This window comes from Rhyacophila brunnea, unplaced genomic scaffold (genome assembly GCF_057557595.1).
Source record: "Rhyacophila brunnea isolate RB1 unplaced genomic scaffold, BYU_Rbru_1.0 scaffold_2, whole genome shotgun sequence".
Taxonomy (NCBI): Eukaryota; Metazoa; Arthropoda; class Insecta; order Trichoptera; family Rhyacophilidae; genus Rhyacophila; species Rhyacophila brunnea.
This window is the reverse complement of record NW_028232859.1, coordinates 37,489,980-37,508,763: the sequence shown is the minus strand read 5'-3', so window position 1 is coordinate 37,508,763 and position 18,784 is coordinate 37,489,980. Positions and strand designations below refer to the sequence as shown.

At 32.0% G+C, this 18,784-nt stretch overlaps 1 protein-coding gene and 1 long non-coding RNA gene across 2 annotated transcripts in view; one reads left to right on the top strand and one right to left on the bottom strand.

The window, feature by feature from the left end:
- Positions 1-18,784, top strand: part of ttv (exostosin glycosyltransferase 1 ttv) — a 606,008-nt gene that overhangs the window by 403,930 nt on the left and 183,294 nt on the right. The gene's annotated exons all lie outside the window — the stretch shown is intronic.
- Positions 1-18,784, bottom strand: part of LOC147072271 (uncharacterized) — a 224,392-nt gene that overhangs the window by 201,747 nt on the left and 3,861 nt on the right. The gene's annotated exons all lie outside the window — the stretch shown is intronic.

Genomic DNA, 18,784 nt, shown 5'->3' with positions numbered 1-18,784 from the left:
CTCAAACAAGTACCAATCCAGGGTGATAATCCTAATAATATATTAACTTTGTATGTATTTATATCTACAACCCTGTAATTTAATTCCTTGTGCAAAATCACTTGTTCCTCGGAAAAAAATACTTAATTTGATTCCTATCTGAAAGCTTTTTGCATTGTATACGTTAAAACTTTTGAAGTAGTATTACGACTCATGATTAAAAAAGTTATATAATCAACATTGCCGACTCAGTACGATTAATGACTCTTAAAAGCACTTCACTTTCTTCGTTATATTTTTAATTGTTTCTATTTAATTATTGTTTTAATTTCTCTGACGGATTTCTGTGTTGATTTAATTTTATTGTTAGCATAAAATAAATTTGTAATATAAATAAAAGCGATAGAAATATCGGAAAACACGGATTTTGTTTGTTCTATAAAAGCGACGCCCTTAATCAGACATCTTTATTCAGTCAAGTGTTTTACTTCATTAACAGAATAATAAAAACTATTTTTTAACCCAATGCTTACGGGCCCTTTTAATTAATTTTGTAATTAACGTGTTAATTTGCATTTGAAAAGCAATTAGCAAAAACACAATTTTGTGCGGCCCGTAAGCATTCCATACAAGATTTAGTAGATGAAATCTGGATTGTAGCGTTCTTGTTTTATTTATTTTGATATGGTTTCCATTAAAATTTTCTTGATATCACATTCTTTTTTCATATTTTTTTCCCTTTTTGAAATATGCATTGTGCCGACACGTAATATTTCTCTTCAAATATTTCCTTTAAGACCCTTTCGCCGTGAGCCTGTTAAAGGCATAACAGAACGAAGGTATTTCTTTCCGAGATGTTTGTTTATATTATAATATGCACAGCACACAACATCTGCGAGTACACATCTGACGGCGGCGTAACGAAAAATTCCACCTTTGGCGCGACGGGGCTCCCCCGGGGGTGCGGTTAGACGCCACTTTGGGCCACAATACAACGCGAGTGTCGCAAACTTCCGGCAATCTTCCGGACTTCCCCGCCCCGAGAATACTTTGACGGGGGTTGTAACTTGCAACTTCTAGGACTACGGTTTGTGGCGCGCGATGTTCGGCGGTTATGTCACAATACTTCATAATTTGTCAGAGCTGCAGCCGAAGGGTCATTGTTGTCCTTGATATGAAACGACCTTTTGTTATTAATTTTACTACTGCCGGATCAAATTTAATATTACCCTGCAGATAAAACGATAATTATTAGTGAGATATATTGGTATATTCAATTTTATTCTTATTTGCAGATTTTTGTATTAATCTATCCTTTATAATGGTTATAAATAAAGACGATGGTGTACATGATAGGTATAATGTTTATTATTTTGGTCAGTATGTCAGTCATTAAAATGGGTTGAGTATGATAGCCGAAGCGGAGTAACAAGGTGAAGAAAATTACCGGAAAAGCCATAGTTGCCGCCACAGACTAGCGGGCAATAGAACATTTGGCAGTATTCCAGAATAATATCAATACTCAGTCATGCGGGTGATGACAAGAAAGAAGTAGCTGTTCGAAAAATGAACATTTCTTTAAATTTGTAAACAGATGACAAATATAAAAATTTCTAGAAACGTGAATTTAGTGAATTTTGAATCCAATTCTACCCTAATTGTTTTCTTTGATTTTTTAATAGATAACCTGTTTTCAAGCGTATATACTTATGTGTAATATGAATAATATTACATTCTTAAAACTTTTGTAAGTGTAATATGCAGCGTTAAATAAAACAATAATTTAATTAATACTTGGGTATTAAACGTAGGTATTCAGTTGAATATCCAGTTTAATAAAAATCGTTTAAATAAGGTTTTATTACTCCATTCGCAATGAACAAACACAAGTCTCGAAACGGTATTGTGTCGTCCTTAACAAAACCACTTTAAAATTTCCGCGTGAAAGTTTTGACGCCCTTGTATTATGCGGAGATTGCCAAGCCAAAAAGGCGAAATGGATATTCTTGCGAAAATGAGTTATTTGTGGGATTCGATTGTTTAGTTTAAATAATAGGTTGGGGAACTAGGACAAATTACTCCAAAAAGAGTAAACGTGACAATTTTATAGGGATTGGTGGCCATTTTTTTTTAAATTTTAAAGTGTGAACAAGGCTTTATCCAGCCTTTTGAAAATAATCCATGAATAAACTATCCAAGTTTCTCTAACATAAGAAATCTTTACTACCAAAATACTTTTACCAAAAAATAAGTAATACCATTCGATTTTGATTCTCCAATCCTTTTTATTACATTATGTGTTGCTTTATTAAGGTCTGCTTGATGCTTGACATTGAAAAAAGTTTATTCTTCATATTATAGGCAATTGGCGCAGTGATATAGTGAACCCGAGCGTCCCGAGTGTACAGGCTGGAGCGGACCCTAACAGTTCTCATCAATATTATTTATTTACAATAAATAGAAGAGTTTTGAATCACACAGATATAATGTGGGTGCTATTTTATTATATTCGTAACCAGTCAAATTGATTATGTGAAAAATTATTGCAATAGTCAGTATTATACGGTATTGGTATATTATACGCGGATATGGTGAATTTAATAAGTTGAAGAGGATAGCATATATGGGTGTAATTTTTTTTAAACTAGCACAGATTATTACTAGTCACTGGAATGTTAATTATTTTTTGTTGGTCAATCGATAATAATAACTGTTTTTATTATAATATTATCAAATTTTCGGTACCAACCAAAGATATATTGAAAACTGTGCTTTCGGAAATGTAGGAATTGATTAAATAGAAAAATTATATATATACATGTAGGTATATTCTTTTTAGAACTACAGCTGGTCATGAGGCCCAAATGACAGCAGTTTAGTAATATACGTGAAACAATCATAAACACCCAGAATTTGAAAAATTCATATTAATATATTGTGACCTAACCGGATATGCCAGATGAAAAGTCAGCGCATTTATGTCGATCTATCTATATAATAATTATAAGTGCAATATAATATTAGACAAATTTTATAACTGCAAATTAATATTAGTTTATAATATCGACTGGGTATATTATGATGGATATCGATTAAAAATCGCGACCTATTTTATTTAAAACTACACCATTGGTAATTGTTTGTGAATTTGTAATTGAAAACGGTGTTGCTATATTATAGATGTTGGGTAATAGCTACAATTTTATGGCATACATGTCATTGTCAGCGTACCAAGAGTTATTTTATCTGTGTTAGATACTTACCGATAAATTTGAATTCCAAAATGCTCTCCTTAAAGTTGCAAATTGTTACTTACTCCCTTTTTGGTTACCGATCTCGATGTGTTGCGGCTTTGTGGAAACTAATGCCGACGTTACAGACGCGAGAAAAAAGGCTTGCACACACTCGAAACTTTTATTCACCCGCCCGCCGAACTTTTACTCCAATTTCCGAACTTTCGTCTCGAGCTGTTCATTTCGGCGCGTTTAATTCCGTGGGCCATCGAACGGAAACCGGTTTGAGCTTTCGGGAACCTCCCCTACTCCGCCCGCTTCCCGCATTCTCTCGCCGGTTGAGAAGCAAGGGGTGATGCTACACGCCATCTGTTGTCCGGCAAAGGCCAATTTTTCGTCAAATTCTAACTCTTTTTATTCTCATTCGGAAAACAGACTTTCTGCGGCCTTGTCTTAACGCAAAGGTTTTCAAAGTATGTAAAACTGTTTTTAGCATATGAATTGTAAAAATAATATAAATATATACTTACTAATATACCTACATTCTTGAAATTGAACTTACTTCAATGAAAATGTTTTTTATTTCACTTCATAAATCTTCTACATATATTTTTCCATCGCTTGTTTGATGACCGATATTTTATTTACATTTACATGGTTGGTTTTTTGTCTGATCGCCAAATGTGGAAATTTCGACGCAACGTTACCCATAATTAAAACGTTGTAATAAGAATAATAATATATAGGACGTCACAATAAGAAGGCCATTGGACCCGTTTTTTCCTGTCTTCTCGGAATCGCGGAAATGATAAGCATATTTAAAACGAATTGATACACAATAAACTCTTTATTTATTTAAAATCTAATAAATAGTATTCAACTAAAACGTTCTGTGTCATTAAAATTTTTCGAATCGCTTTACTTTTTAAAATAAATGACAAATAGTAAGTCCTGTTTTCGAAATTGGTCAAAACGACTGTCACGCCACAATGAATGTTGAACTTAATAATAGTTTTGCAGGTATATATTGTATGAGAGAAATGGGTAAAACAATACATTTCATTGATTAACCCACGTACTTTTTTTAATTTCAGAAAAATAAAGATTTTAAAGCCATTTTAGTTTGAGTATACATCAGCCAATTTTGAATGATTTTTTCTCACAAAATAATATATACTGCACAATAAAAATATTTTTTTATTATAATATAACATTTCCGTAATACTATAAATAATAATTTATAATAAAAAAATAAATAAAACCCCATAAATTCGGTACAATTAGTGACGCTATATTACCAAAACACGTCGTACATTTTCATGTATTTATCCTGTTTTCAGACAATTTAGAAATATAATTATTTTGCAAAATTAACAAAAAGAGACCATTTGATCGATTAATCCATACAGTTTTTCTAATTTCTTATTTCTAACGTTAGTACGATCTCGAATTTCAACGGGTAAGGACGTCTTTTTTTTCCCAAAATTTAGTCCGAAGCAATATTATTTGACTCATGGAAAAATGACCTCTACTCTCTTTGCAGTAACAATCAAATTGGCAAGTCGCAATTATTTGTATCGTTCTATTCCGAACACAGGAAGCATGCCAGGTGCTATAATTTGTGTTGACTAAAATATCAAACATCATATAGTACCACTGATTGTCAAACTGAAAAAAATGTAGTTTTATTATATTTATTATATTATTTATTATCTTGTTATTGAAATGGTTGCAGCATGTGAGATATTGTAAGATAATTGAATCTAATAACCACGATGGCTACAAGGAAGTACTGAAGGTATTCGTTCGGTGACCCATTTATAAAAAAAAAAAATATTTTGGTCTTGAGCAGTTTAGATAAAATATAGGTGGACTTTAATTGTTTTGATAAATATGTACCTACTTGGTTAGGCTTTAAGCGATTTGAAAAACTTTGCATATACTTAATACAGTTTTTATGTACCTGGGTGGCCATGTTTTGTTATTTTCAAAGGGACGTACGTATCCAGTTGTATGTTTATTGGCATTATCAAAATGCGTTTTCCGCTGTATCCGCTTTAACCGAACAGTACCGAAAATTTAAAGTAAAATACCTTTTCTAATGCTGTCATCGTAATGGCCACTGAAACATGTGTCACAATTTTATTAATCGTTAAAATAATAATAAAAAAAGTCTTTTGGGGCACAAAATCACGTATATGTTTTATGATATATGTATTTTTCAGATGGTTTGTGGTAAAATCTTTTTTTTCATACTGCCACAATTCAACTATTCATAATTAATTGTTTGTTAAATTTTTCATAGTGATCTTTGACTTAATAGGTAGGTGATAAAGTTTTTACCTTACTTTATTGTATTAATTTATTGTTAAGTGAGAATTAGCTGCTTTCGTTGTCAGTGTGTATTTGATGAGTGCGCATAGTGCCTGACGATGTCGAAAGGCGAAACCAGGATCGCATAAAACGACTCAAATGAAATAGTACAAAACTTAAATCCATTAGAATTTAATATATTTAATGCCGAGTTGAATTGAATGGAATCACCTTAGGCATTTATTAGTAATTATTTAACACAAGTAAAAAATATATTGAGGTAAGAACCTAGTTCATTGAATAATAAAAACAATATTACTCGTTACATCACAACTGACAAGATGTATATGAATTGTATATTGCCTGAACTCGTTGATCCTAGACTAACACGGTTGATGGATATAAGAAACCCTCAATATAATAATTATATTAGATGCTATCAATAGAGAAGAAAAAAAAATTAAAAAATAATAATTTATAATAGTTATTCTAATACATTACATACCGTTAAGCCTGTACACTAATTAAAGAACCAATTATTAATTTTATATACACTAATGTTCCGAAATCCTCCGCGGCGACCAAAACGTACTGCCGTCAAATACACGTTATTATAATAATGGTTTCTTAAATCTTGATTGTTGCGTACTAAATTTTAAAAAAATTGTGCCTCGACAAATATTCATTGAATTGCTTTCTTTTATGAGTCATGTTTTTGTAATTCAATAAAAACGCAATAATAACAGACATCTTTTATGCCATCTTATGAATGTTTTAAACTTATAATTTGTAATGTTAGCTCATGAAAAAATGAATAACTTTTGTATTCATACACACCGATATATATAAATAATATACCAATTTGAAACACCTCAGAAACATACATAAGTATTAGATTTTTTTTTGAAAAATATTTGGACTGAATTTGAACCTACAATATGATAGGTTCAAGAAAAGGTGTCACTTCACAAATTCAGCATATCAATAATATGAGGTTCTTATTTGGAGGTCTACTATTTTTATTATTATAATTTATTCTACCTACCACAAAAATGTTTATAAAATATGTTAGAAAAAAAATATTATTAATTCAACACTTTTAAAACCTCTGATTTCGTATCTACTCCCGGAGACGCGGAGCGAAGCGATTTTTGTTTTTTTACTTTGATATGCGCTGAAGCTTATGGCTAATTGTTGAGGCGCTTACGTCAAATTTGATTCTTACGAATGAACCCATAGGCCTTAAGGAGAAGATTATTGTGCGTAGGTATATTATAGAAATACTTCGTTATTACTTTGATCAAACCTCCTATCTTTGTCAATATGTGTTTATGTTTACTTACCTACCAGTTAGTTTCTTAATTAATTAAGTATATATTTTTATTGTAAATGTATGAAATCACTAATAGTCTAAATATTATCATGTTTTAAATATAAATTAATAAGTAATTGTATTGAGATATATCAAACTTGTTAGTTGTTTGTTAAGTTTTCATTTTAATTGTCACGAATTTTATTGTTTTGTTTTAAACATATAATGTTTTCGTTCTTTATTATAGTTTTTAATGACATGTGTGTTTGAATCCAGAGCATGGATCTTGTTCTAATAGGTTGAGCAAGTGGCTAACATCCATTTCTCTTGAAAAATAATGTTATGAAACTCTTCGTGATGCGGCCAAGAGCCACACCGGATTGTAGAGCGAATTAATAATATTCGAAATATTAATATTCACTTTATTCTGCCTAAGTACTACCTAACTCCGAATATAATAATGCTCTTCTGATAAGCTAGGTAAATGTTTTTGATATTTACAACAGTGGATTTCTTAGAAGCTGTTATTCATATTTTCGTCTTATTTTAATCTGTATAATTTTATTTTCTAATATTTTAAAAGTGGGATTAGTACTACCTAAGTATTGTGTTCTATTATAATTATTACCATTTGAAAATTTTTCAGTATTATTTTCATATATTTATTATCCTTATAATATAAAAATAATAGTACCTATACATGTATAGTTTCTTACTATTTTAAGTTTTAAAAAACGTAATAGGTGTTAAAATAATTTCAAGTATCTTACTTATGTAGGTATAACGTGCTCGAAAAGCGCAAATGACATTATACCGATGAGAGGTAATTTGAGTAAGCTCGGCGTTGTTTGAGAACCCTCCGCTAAAGCCGCTCGAGGTGGTCAATTACTGTCCAGGTACGTGAACCGGCCGTCTTCCCTGTAATCTACGTGTATCCCCGCCCCCGCCTACCTCGCGCCGCTCTCGCTTTCCCGGGTATTCCCGGCTTTCCAACTTCCAACGGCTAAATTACTCGCCCAAGTAAGTTTTAGTTTACTCCGTATTCTTGCCCGCCCGCCTTTTTTAGCTCTGCACTGATAAACTGTAACATGGCTTTTTTCACCTAATTCAACAGGACGAGGCGAGTTCATGTTTTCGGATAATTGCATTTTTGCTGATTACATTCTTCGAACTGAAATTGCGTTTGGAATTTCACTCCCACGTTTCCGCAGCCCTTTATTCGGTGTTAACGTAGGTAGCAAGTGAGAAGAGGCATTCCGTTTCTTTAATAAATTATAACTGGATAGTAAAAGCACATAATATCTCTCATTTTAAATCCAATAAAATGCTAGTATATTTTTAATTATGCTTCCTTTTCATGCAACGAGTACGACAGAAATAATAATAATACAACATTCTTTATTGAATATATGTATATAATAATCTTGAGGAAAAAATACTAGTTTTCTTTACCGAATACCGATTATGCTTAAAAGTCCGGATTTAATACATATTTTCAGTTTTTTTCGTAAATAGTTATTAAAAAAATATTGATTTATTTAATAGAATTTCATTTAATAAAAATTATACGATTTTTTTACAAATTAACTTTTAAGCTATTCCGGTTATTGCATTTCATAATGGTATCACAAGTCACAACAGAATGATTTTTATCTACTATAAATTGACATCATCCTCGTATTATATTTGAGAAATATATTATGTTCACAACGTTTAATTAGGTTATTTTTTTCAACTATTATTACATAGTATGAATGAAGTACGTATATTATTACTGCTTATATTATTTTATTGTGGCACGCTTATCCTAATGCACATAAAAAGTCCACTATCGTTATCGAATTTATTAAAATATAAATTTATATCTAACTTGGAGTGTAGAACTATTGTGTGGAATAAAAATATTATGTTACTTACATGATAATTTGTATGTGCATGTATGTATGTATGTATCAGATGAAATGGGCCAGGGTAATGGCACAAATGTCTTTCTTCTTTACGGGTCAGTCAGTCTTCAGTCAGTCACAAACGTCAAACTAACAGGAAATTTTTAATTTTAAATATATTTATGAATCTTTCCATACTTAATAATAATCACCTACTTTGACTATTATAATATTACATTATATATTATACATAAGCATGTGTACCTGCTGCGTGCAATCGGCTAGTAAATTAATTAAACGACCGACACTCTGAATGTCGACGAATCTTTTCTAGAAGTCTTTAACTGGTTGCTTGTGAATGGGAAACAATTTATTAGGAACATCTTATTTCTTATCAATTGAACTGCCATTTACATTGTAGAATTCTATTATAATGTTTTTGTAACATTTTGAATTTGATTATTCTACGATACTCAGTAGAATGACAAATATCATAGGAGGATAATTAATAGATATCTACTTATTACAGCAGCCGTAGCAGCTACGTAGTATTTTATGTTAATTGGTTGTAAAAAATACTTTTCATTGTAAATATAAATACACTGATGCGGCCAATCTATGTTTATTGGGATATCCGGAGGATTTTTAATCTGAAGGAAAGTTGCATTTTATGGAACGAACACTATAAAATTGAAATTTAAAAAAAGCACTATATAATCATATATTCGTAATCAAAATTCCAGTTTAATAATTAATTAAGTGTGTATAATAGATATGATTTAGTGAGGATTTTATCTTATTGTTTTAATGTATGCCCAATTTATTTGTAAGCGCCACCGGTTAATTTAACGGAGAAATCGGTATTCATAAAGTCGCCGGATATTATTATCCTTTTTAAATTGTATCGTATGTTTTAGTAGATATCGTTATCGTAACTTAAAACAATGGTTTCTTATAACTGTGATCGTATACTACCTACCTTATAAAAATGTCGCACATTAATGGACATAATTTTTATTTAAAAAATCACTGATGCATTACAACAAATGTTTTCCGGTTTGCTTTAATCTTAATATAACGCAACACTATAATAATCTAAAAGAATTATCGCAATGCTTTCAGGTTACGTTAATTTCATTCGGAGTGTTTTAAGCTCGCGAGGCGCTCGAGCTTAATTTGTAATACCGCAGCAGTCAAAGCAAAATGTCTAGTGCTGACGACTTAATCTAATGTACATAATAATACATCACAACGCGATATTAGTGCGTCGTTTCACAAATTGGCCGCCGCCGAGCCGTCTCGCGGCATTCTCTATTTAGTAGACTTTCGCACGCGACGCCCCAGACCGACGTCGCCCGACGCCCTTTTGTTCTGAGATTGTAACTTCTTTAATTGCCTGCTGATATAGCCTCTATTACACTGTTTGCGTATTTCGTAACTTTTCCGATAAGCGATTGTTTTATATTGACAACGGTCGAGTAAAATTGCTCGATGACACGCCTCTCTAATGCCGGGTCCACATTGGCAACATGTCGCCGGCAACCTCGCTAAATTTTACCATAAGTATGATAATTATCGTAAAATTTCTTAAGCAATTATGATAATTATCGTAAAATTTAACGAGGTTGCCGGCGACATGTTGCCAATGTGGACCCGGCATAAGAGTGTTTTTCTTAGACATCAATATAGTCCCGTTAGTCAAAACTCTTTGGTGTTTTGAAAAATAAAAAATATCATTTGTCTCTCTTTAATTTTCGCTTATGTCTTAATTCCATTATATTTGTGTTGATTATCTTTTTGATATTTCGGCCTTCACACTATTGTCAAGTTTAATAACCATATTTGCATAATTTTGAAAAATATCCATTTACAGCATACAGACACAGAAATTTGACTGAGTAGGATTCGAACGTAGATCTTTGATTTTCCATGTAATGGGATTCCGGTATAATAACTACGTTATCTGAAGTGAATTCCATTAAAAATTGGCTACCAACTTTGTAATTTAAATTAAAGTAATTAATATTACCAGCGCGATTTATAACTGGTGTCATTTACTAAAATTCAAAACTAGGAGAGTATTTAAGAATGCATGGCTATTTTTATTGAAAATATATATTTCTTAATAACCTATATAGAAAATTAGACAGATATTAAAAAAAAAAATCTGAGTGAGATTTGAACGTCTTTCACTTTCTGGATCTTTACTTTTATCCATTAACCCACCAAACTGCTATTATTAATTGTAAATATACTGATTTAAATTCTAATCATTTATTTCTTACTCGATAGGTGTTTTAGACAGGTCGTTTTATCAATAGTATGAATGCTAAAGTAGTTATCGATCCAAGAATAGCATATAAAATTATAATGAAAATAATAAAATGAAATAATAAGTGAGCCTTTTTAACTACCTACCGAAATGAAAACTGTAAGCAAACGGCTGAGAATAATTATTTTCTTATGTGCACCATATCGGACGATGGCAGGATCTTCTTAATGATGGAGTTATTTACATATATGTGGGTACATATATTTTTCCAAGTTAAATACAATAAAATTTATATATCGTTTTAATATATACGTATATTATATTCTACGATCAAAAAGATTATATAATATTGTGTGCCAACACCCACAACCGCATTTAATTATAATACAATATGTCGAACATTATACGTCGATAATTCGCCACATTTCAATTCTTTGTAGCTTTGCAGGTCGGGGTGGGCTTTGACTGTCTCATGTGCACAGTCTTCCACCCTCCTTCTCCAGTAAGTTGATATATCAACGTTCGCAAGTCTTTAGAATATGATCAAGGCAAGGAATTCTTATTCTGCCGGTCCATCGCATGCAGAACCCAATGTTTCTATAAAACTTATGACTCAAAAATTTAATCAAAAAGTATTTGAGCGTCATTGCGACATCATCGGATGATCGCAAATGAGGCACTATCTAATACTTGTAATTCCTGAGAATTCTTAACGGTTAAAGTTGTTTTTTTATGAATATTTTTATAACTACTCCTTTTTAGAAGTGAGATGGAATAAGGAACAGGCAGGGTAGGTTGACTCCAAAATGAATAACTCAGAATTTGGTGCATGAATGAAATGAACCCTGGTTTTATTATCTCCTTCCAAATAAATAATAATTTAATTATTACAGGTACGTTTACAGATTTATAATTTAGCTGAGTGGAATCACGAGTATGCGTTCTGGTGAATTTACGAGATTGATCGGGCAAAGCGCAACGATAACCTTACGGTTAAATCTTTGATAACTGACTGACATATTGTTTTCATGTACTTAGTGTTTTTTAAGTGATTCGATACAATAGAAAATGCTGCTATCACTATTTGAATATTTTGATAATCATGCTTTGTTGTGTAATGCATGGCTCGTTTATAAATAATTGATTTTAATTTGAACAATTAAGCAGTTTTTAATAATTAGGCAAGATTGATTTTCGTATAAACAATTTTTATGCATATCATGATAAATCGTTTTGTAAATTATAAATAATTGATTAATATAATTATTGAATTATTTTTGCTAAATTAGCTTTCTTAGGATATTGACCTTCCCTACACATTTGGTTAAATTAATAATTTTCTCAAAATATTGATTCGTTCCAAACATGATAAATTTAAACCATTAAAATATGAATAATATAGTATGTTGAATTATTAGAATTATGCAAATTTATTTCTTTAGAATATACCTACTACAAAATTTCAGATGCTCATCAACCCTATATTCGTATTATTGGAAACGACAGGTTTTTCTTCGTAGTTGTGTTTCGAATTTATAATAAGAAGGACCGAACTTATTTTCATTTTTTTTTTCTTATCAAGTTATATTGTTATTCTGAAATAAACGTATTCACAAGAAATAAATTGGTAAGCGGGGAAGTATGTTGCCTTTTACAATGAGTTTCAAAGAAAAGTGTATATATTATTATTTTGCGTATGTTGGCGAACGGAATAAAGTTGTACTACTGAAACAATTGTCTTCCATCGATGAAAGTTGTGACTTTAATTCCAAATAATTCAGATATAATTCTTTATCAAAATGATTATGGTATTATTATACTACGGGTTCTATCAATGCTCACCATATTCAGGCCGCAGGACGAAACTGTGAATTTCGACCGTAGTTGATGATTGTATCATATTGAAAAATACAGTAATTTGGTAATACGTTACTTAATAAGAACGAAATGCGTAATCGGCAATATTCATTTACTGCGAACAGGTACCATATTAAGACTAGCACTATCATCGGTACTCGCCATTTAGTGCCGCGGCCTGACTATTATAGACGGCCTTGGGGTTTTACCTACTAAGAGCACGATACTGGGCGATAAGATACGCTTCTATATTTAAGAGGCCAATATTGGCAAATTAGATTGCGTCGCCTACTGTATCCATATATAATAATAACCCATGTAGCAGGTAAAACAGATGGATATGCATCGCGCTCTAGGTGTTAATTAAATAGTTGGTTTTTTTAAACTAAAATACCACTATAATATAATATTTATATGTATTGTAGTAAGTACCTAGCTACCAAATGCCAGGCTTTCGACTCTCGCATGGTATATTATCCGATAGCTTGCCATATTATTATATGTTTTGCATGTTTCGTATGGGACAATACCTTCCATGACTAGAATAGGACTAAACTCGCGAATAACGAGTTGGCAACGTCACCATAATTACCAACTGAAAAGGGCGAATCTGGCACGATCGACGTTTATGGTACGAAAATCTATGAATTTCATTTTATTGTCTATGAATATAAACGTCAAATGTCAATGGTCATCGAAAAGTTAACATCGTATTATTTTTTTGGTTATGTTTGTTTAATCGTGTGTTTGATGGCTGTTGATTTGATTGATTTCGTATAACGTGATATATTTACGTAGAAAATAACCTTTAATGAATGCGAAACCATACTATTACACTATAAATCGAGATTTAACTAAATAAATACAATGCTCTTTAACAAGACCATTTCTTTTATATGCATTTATTTATTATAAACCATTCTAATTCATCCCAAGACAACGGAGTATTAAAAATAACATTAGCTAAAACTATTAACTAAAAATAGACATTTTAATTCTGTCTACGAACAGTTTTCTTGCAGTGTCCAGGATATAGGGATTTACGTTTTTGTCATTTCTGGAACAAAAGAAAACATCGAGTTTAGAACCAACTAGTTTTGAAGACATATTATGATTGACAGCTGTATATCGGTCCTTATGAAATACACATTGAAAAAGCAACATGTGAATTTGAGTCAGGCGCGGAATTCGGATTATTAACCCACAACGTTCTGCCACTACGGGCGCAAACAGCATTACACAAATTAAATTCTAATGGATTTAAGTTATGTTCTATTCCATTTGCTTTCGTTTGCATTAGTTTCGCCTTTCAGCATCTTCAGGCACTATGTGCATTCAACAACAGGTAAATACATAATATATAATTAATTCTAACTTATATAATAAATTAATACAATAAAGCAGGTACAAACTTTATCATCTAGGTACCTATTAAGTCAAGGATCACACTAACAATTATAACAAACGAATTATGAACAGTCGTTTATAAGAGAATAAGTGTTTGTAAAAAATCCCTATCACTAATAACACAATCAATAATCGTAAACGTAATCCTTTTATTCATGCCTGATGTAACATTCTAAATACATTTGAAAGTACTCGCCTGGGATACGATAAATATGACTTGAAACCCTGCTTCTAATATGTTTTCAAGGATTTTCGTAATAGTTGTGTATGTGTCTCAGGTTATTTTGAATTATTTGAATTATTTTGATTTAAAGTACGTAATACTTCTATCTCTATATATATAAAAATCTCGTGTCACGATGTTTGTGGTCGAACTCCTCCGAAATGGCTAGACCGATTTTTATGAATTTTTTTATGTATATTTGTTAGGTATGAGAATAGGTCAACAAGTATATTTCATACCGCTATGTGATTAGGGTATCTCTATCCAGAAAATTTTTCTTTTATTTTTTTGACAATTTTTTTTTTGTATTTTTTTTATTATTTGGCATAAAACCTATACATATAACCCCAAATTTTCACCCTCCCACCCCCACCCTCCCATTTTTTAATCGCGATTTTATTATTTTTGTATGAACAATTTTTAATTTTCAATTTAACCGTCGTTCGTATTTCAAACAGAACGAAATTATTTATGTTGTTGAATGACAGATGGCACTACGTCCGAGAAGAATTCAAGAGAAGCGTCGCGTCATTTTGACATTTCATTCGGCATATCACAACGCAGTGCGTGCAAAATTTTGTACGATTTATTTTAATTTATCTATTTTTATGTGCGTGTATTACAGTGCACAATGCCAGCAAGACGCAAGGGGGGCCATTTGGGCCGTCGAACGAATAAAGCAACAAACATGCGAAATAGTAGAGCAGAAAGAACAGACGAACAAATCCAACAAAATAACAAAAACGTGCGTGTGAGCATGTCGCAATTGCGTACATCTCAATCACAAGAGGCACGAACTGAACAAAATCAACAACGACAATTGGAACGGAGCCAAGCGCGCCGGTTCGTAGTTAACACACGCAGAGCAAATGACCGACAACGCCAACAAGTACATCGAACATTTACATTCGCTTCGTTCCTTCGTCTCGCATTCGAGTACGAGCCAGATATTGAATATTCCGCTCATCCGAAAGTGCTGATTGGTGCTATGGACAAAGAATGTCGCCATTGTCATGCGCTCAAATTTAAACATGAGTCAGCCGGGATGTGTTGCGCATTAGGAAAAGTGCAACTACCAGAAATTGAGATACCACCAGAACCATTGAACGGCTTGCTCATCGGCACGGTTCCAGATTCAAACCTGTTCCTGAAGTCCATTCACACATTCAATTCATGCTTCCAAATGACTTCGTCCGGAGCAACAGAAATAGTTCACAATACTGCGGCAAATGGTCAACAATTCCATTCTACGTTCAAAATCAAAGGTCAAGTATACCACAAAGTAGGCTCATTGCTGCCAATGCCAAACGAACCACATACATTTTTACAAATCTACTTCATGGGCGCGGCGGTGAGGACATCAATCATGTGGATGCACGTTGCGGCTACAATAGCCTCAATTCGCCTAATGCCAGGCGCATCGTCGGCAAACTGGACGCCCTGTTGAATGAGCACAATGAATTATTGAAATTCTTCAAAGCACACATGCACGAATTGCAAAGTGACAATCACGCTATTGTCATCAATCCTGATAAAACACCAGCTGGAGAGCACGTACGTTGATTCAATGCGACTGTTGTTGACGACATTGCTGGAATCATGGTTGGCGACCGCACATCGACGCGAGAAATCGTGATTCGAAGAAGAAACAATAATCTGGAGTTCATCGCTGACACACACCGTTCATACAACGCTCTCCAATATCCGCTAATTTTCTGGAAGGGACAAAACGGATATTGCATAAATAGTAAAGAACGAGATCCTGCCACAGGTAATTCATTCATTATGAACATCATTACTCATTTTGAATTGAGAAAATGAATGGTTGATGTTTTTTTGTTTTTATCGGCGGTCATCGTCTACAGCGCTCTATTTCTCTTTCTGTCATAGATCCCATCCCCACACACTTACGATACATTCGTTATTTTTTATTTAACAACCAAAATATTCACTAGAAATAATTTATATGGCAGAACAACGTTTGCTGGGTCAGCTAGTAATTAAATAAAATAGCTCTACACTCTACAGTCTTTGGTCCCCTACGAAGAGGTTTTGTTACAGATTTTTGTTTTGTGAGAAATTAATGTTAGTATTAGTAGTATAGAAAATAATAATATAATTATTATGTTATACACATCTACTTAATGTCAAATCATTAGTGTGTCTGGTATATAATTATTTATTCTATATGCATATTCAAATGTCTATTGTAATATTATATTGGGTTAATATGAAATTTCAATATCACATCAAGTCTATTTCAATTTATATAAAATAGGTTTACATAATATTAGGAATGTGTGTGAGCGAATGAATTATGTGCATTTATTATTTGGCAATGTAATACTTGATTATAGCGATTTTACATATCACACAAATGATATAGCTCTGTATTTCTCTAAGCTCAGAGTAAAATTATCTTTGTATTTTTATACTCACCGATAAAATTTCGGAAAAATAGATCAGACGACATTTTTTAATATACTCTTCAAAATCGAAATTGTACACAGGTGGCAACTTCATGTATATGGCCTAATGTAGGTAATTGTATAATATTTATTACCTGAAAAAGAAAATAATAACCTACAAGTCGAAGGTCATCGACGATCGACTACAGTTTTGACGTCGAGTATAAATCATGTTTAGCTTTTCGCTTTTTTTTAACATTTAGATATTATATTAATTTATCATTATCATTTCGTTACATCGCTTTGTAAATTGAAGTAACGACAAATATGTCGCCCGTGAAATTTGAAAACATATATTTAAGTACGTATAAAATAAATGAGATGAAAAAAAAACAAAATAAAACTTGATTTTATCGATAACTAGATACATTAACCATTTCGAATATGAAGCACAGCCGACTTGTACCGAAACTTATTATTCCTAATGCAATCTAGTCATAATTGCCGCTGAAAGAACTGACCGTGTTGTTTATATAATATGTTTAAGCACCCAAATACACCGAACGATCATTATTTAAAATATTTAAATTAAATGAACAAACCAAAACGTCCATACCTATGTCATACTCACACGATGCCGATACGTTAAAATCTGCTAGAGATGGCGATTATAAACAATAGTTTTTTGAACATACATAATTTGCAAACACTTAGATATATTATACCTTAAAAAAAAAAATTTTTGAAAAAAAAAATACGATGCCGGGTAGGTATAAAATGAACCTGTATCCATTAGATTCGCGTCAATGTGCTTTAAGCATTGAACCACCAGCGTCCTACTTGATTACGACAAAATTAGCTACTATGTATACCTCTGAAATGTCTTACAAATTGCGTTAAATTGACTTTTGTGATTTGAATCTAGATACCAATAAAAGGTATTTACTTCAATATATAGCCAACGTTAGATTCTCTCCAAATTTTAGTTTTAGCGTACTTACACTAATTGCTAATATTTTTTAGTAAATTATTTGTTTCTTCAACGAATAAAAAAATCTTATTTTTTTTCAAGATTTATTGTGTTTAAGTGTTTTCAAATTATGAATGTTTAATGAATGTTGCATTCTAATATAATACTGTGAATTATTCGTTAAATAAAAAAATCAGAACTTTTCAGTTTGACTAGGTACCTTTTTTTCTATGGCTACCAATTCAATCACACTTAATTTTTGTAATACAAAAAAGATGGCCCAACCTTTTTTGTCTATTCAAAAATTCGCACATAATTATTGTGTTGTATACCTAGGTACCGATATAATATAACTAACTAGGATTGTACAGAATGAAACTAATCGCGCGTAAAAAATATTTTCACATTTTGTTTCTTACAGCAATTCAATTTCTCAATGTCGCTATTAATTTAGTTTGATATCTTTCTGCAAAGAAACCAAGTAACACTGTTAACGGAGGACTGGATTCTGCCGGCAATACGAGAAAGTGAGGAATACTCCCGACATCTTTCGAATTGTTGAGAAAAGCTCGAACACTTTTGCGCTTTAAAAATATAACTGAACTCTTTGATATAGAAGCTATATCGCTCGGAAGCGCGTCGAGGAAACTTTCGAAACTTTTTTCATTTGCTCGAACGTTCTTTGAAAATTTATTCTTATGGAGTTGTAAATATGAAAAGCGAGGAAATGCCAATATTAATCAAAATATAGCTCATTAGCGCTCTGTTTCCGTTATGGGCGAGTGAAACGCGAGCGATATGACGCCACTGCTACCCTACTTTTAAACCCCTATTATTAAAGAGTGACTCATAATGATTTTAATAATTATTATTAAAACCGTAAATTTGTGGGACCGCATAGGCCATGGTAGATTCCGTTAATAT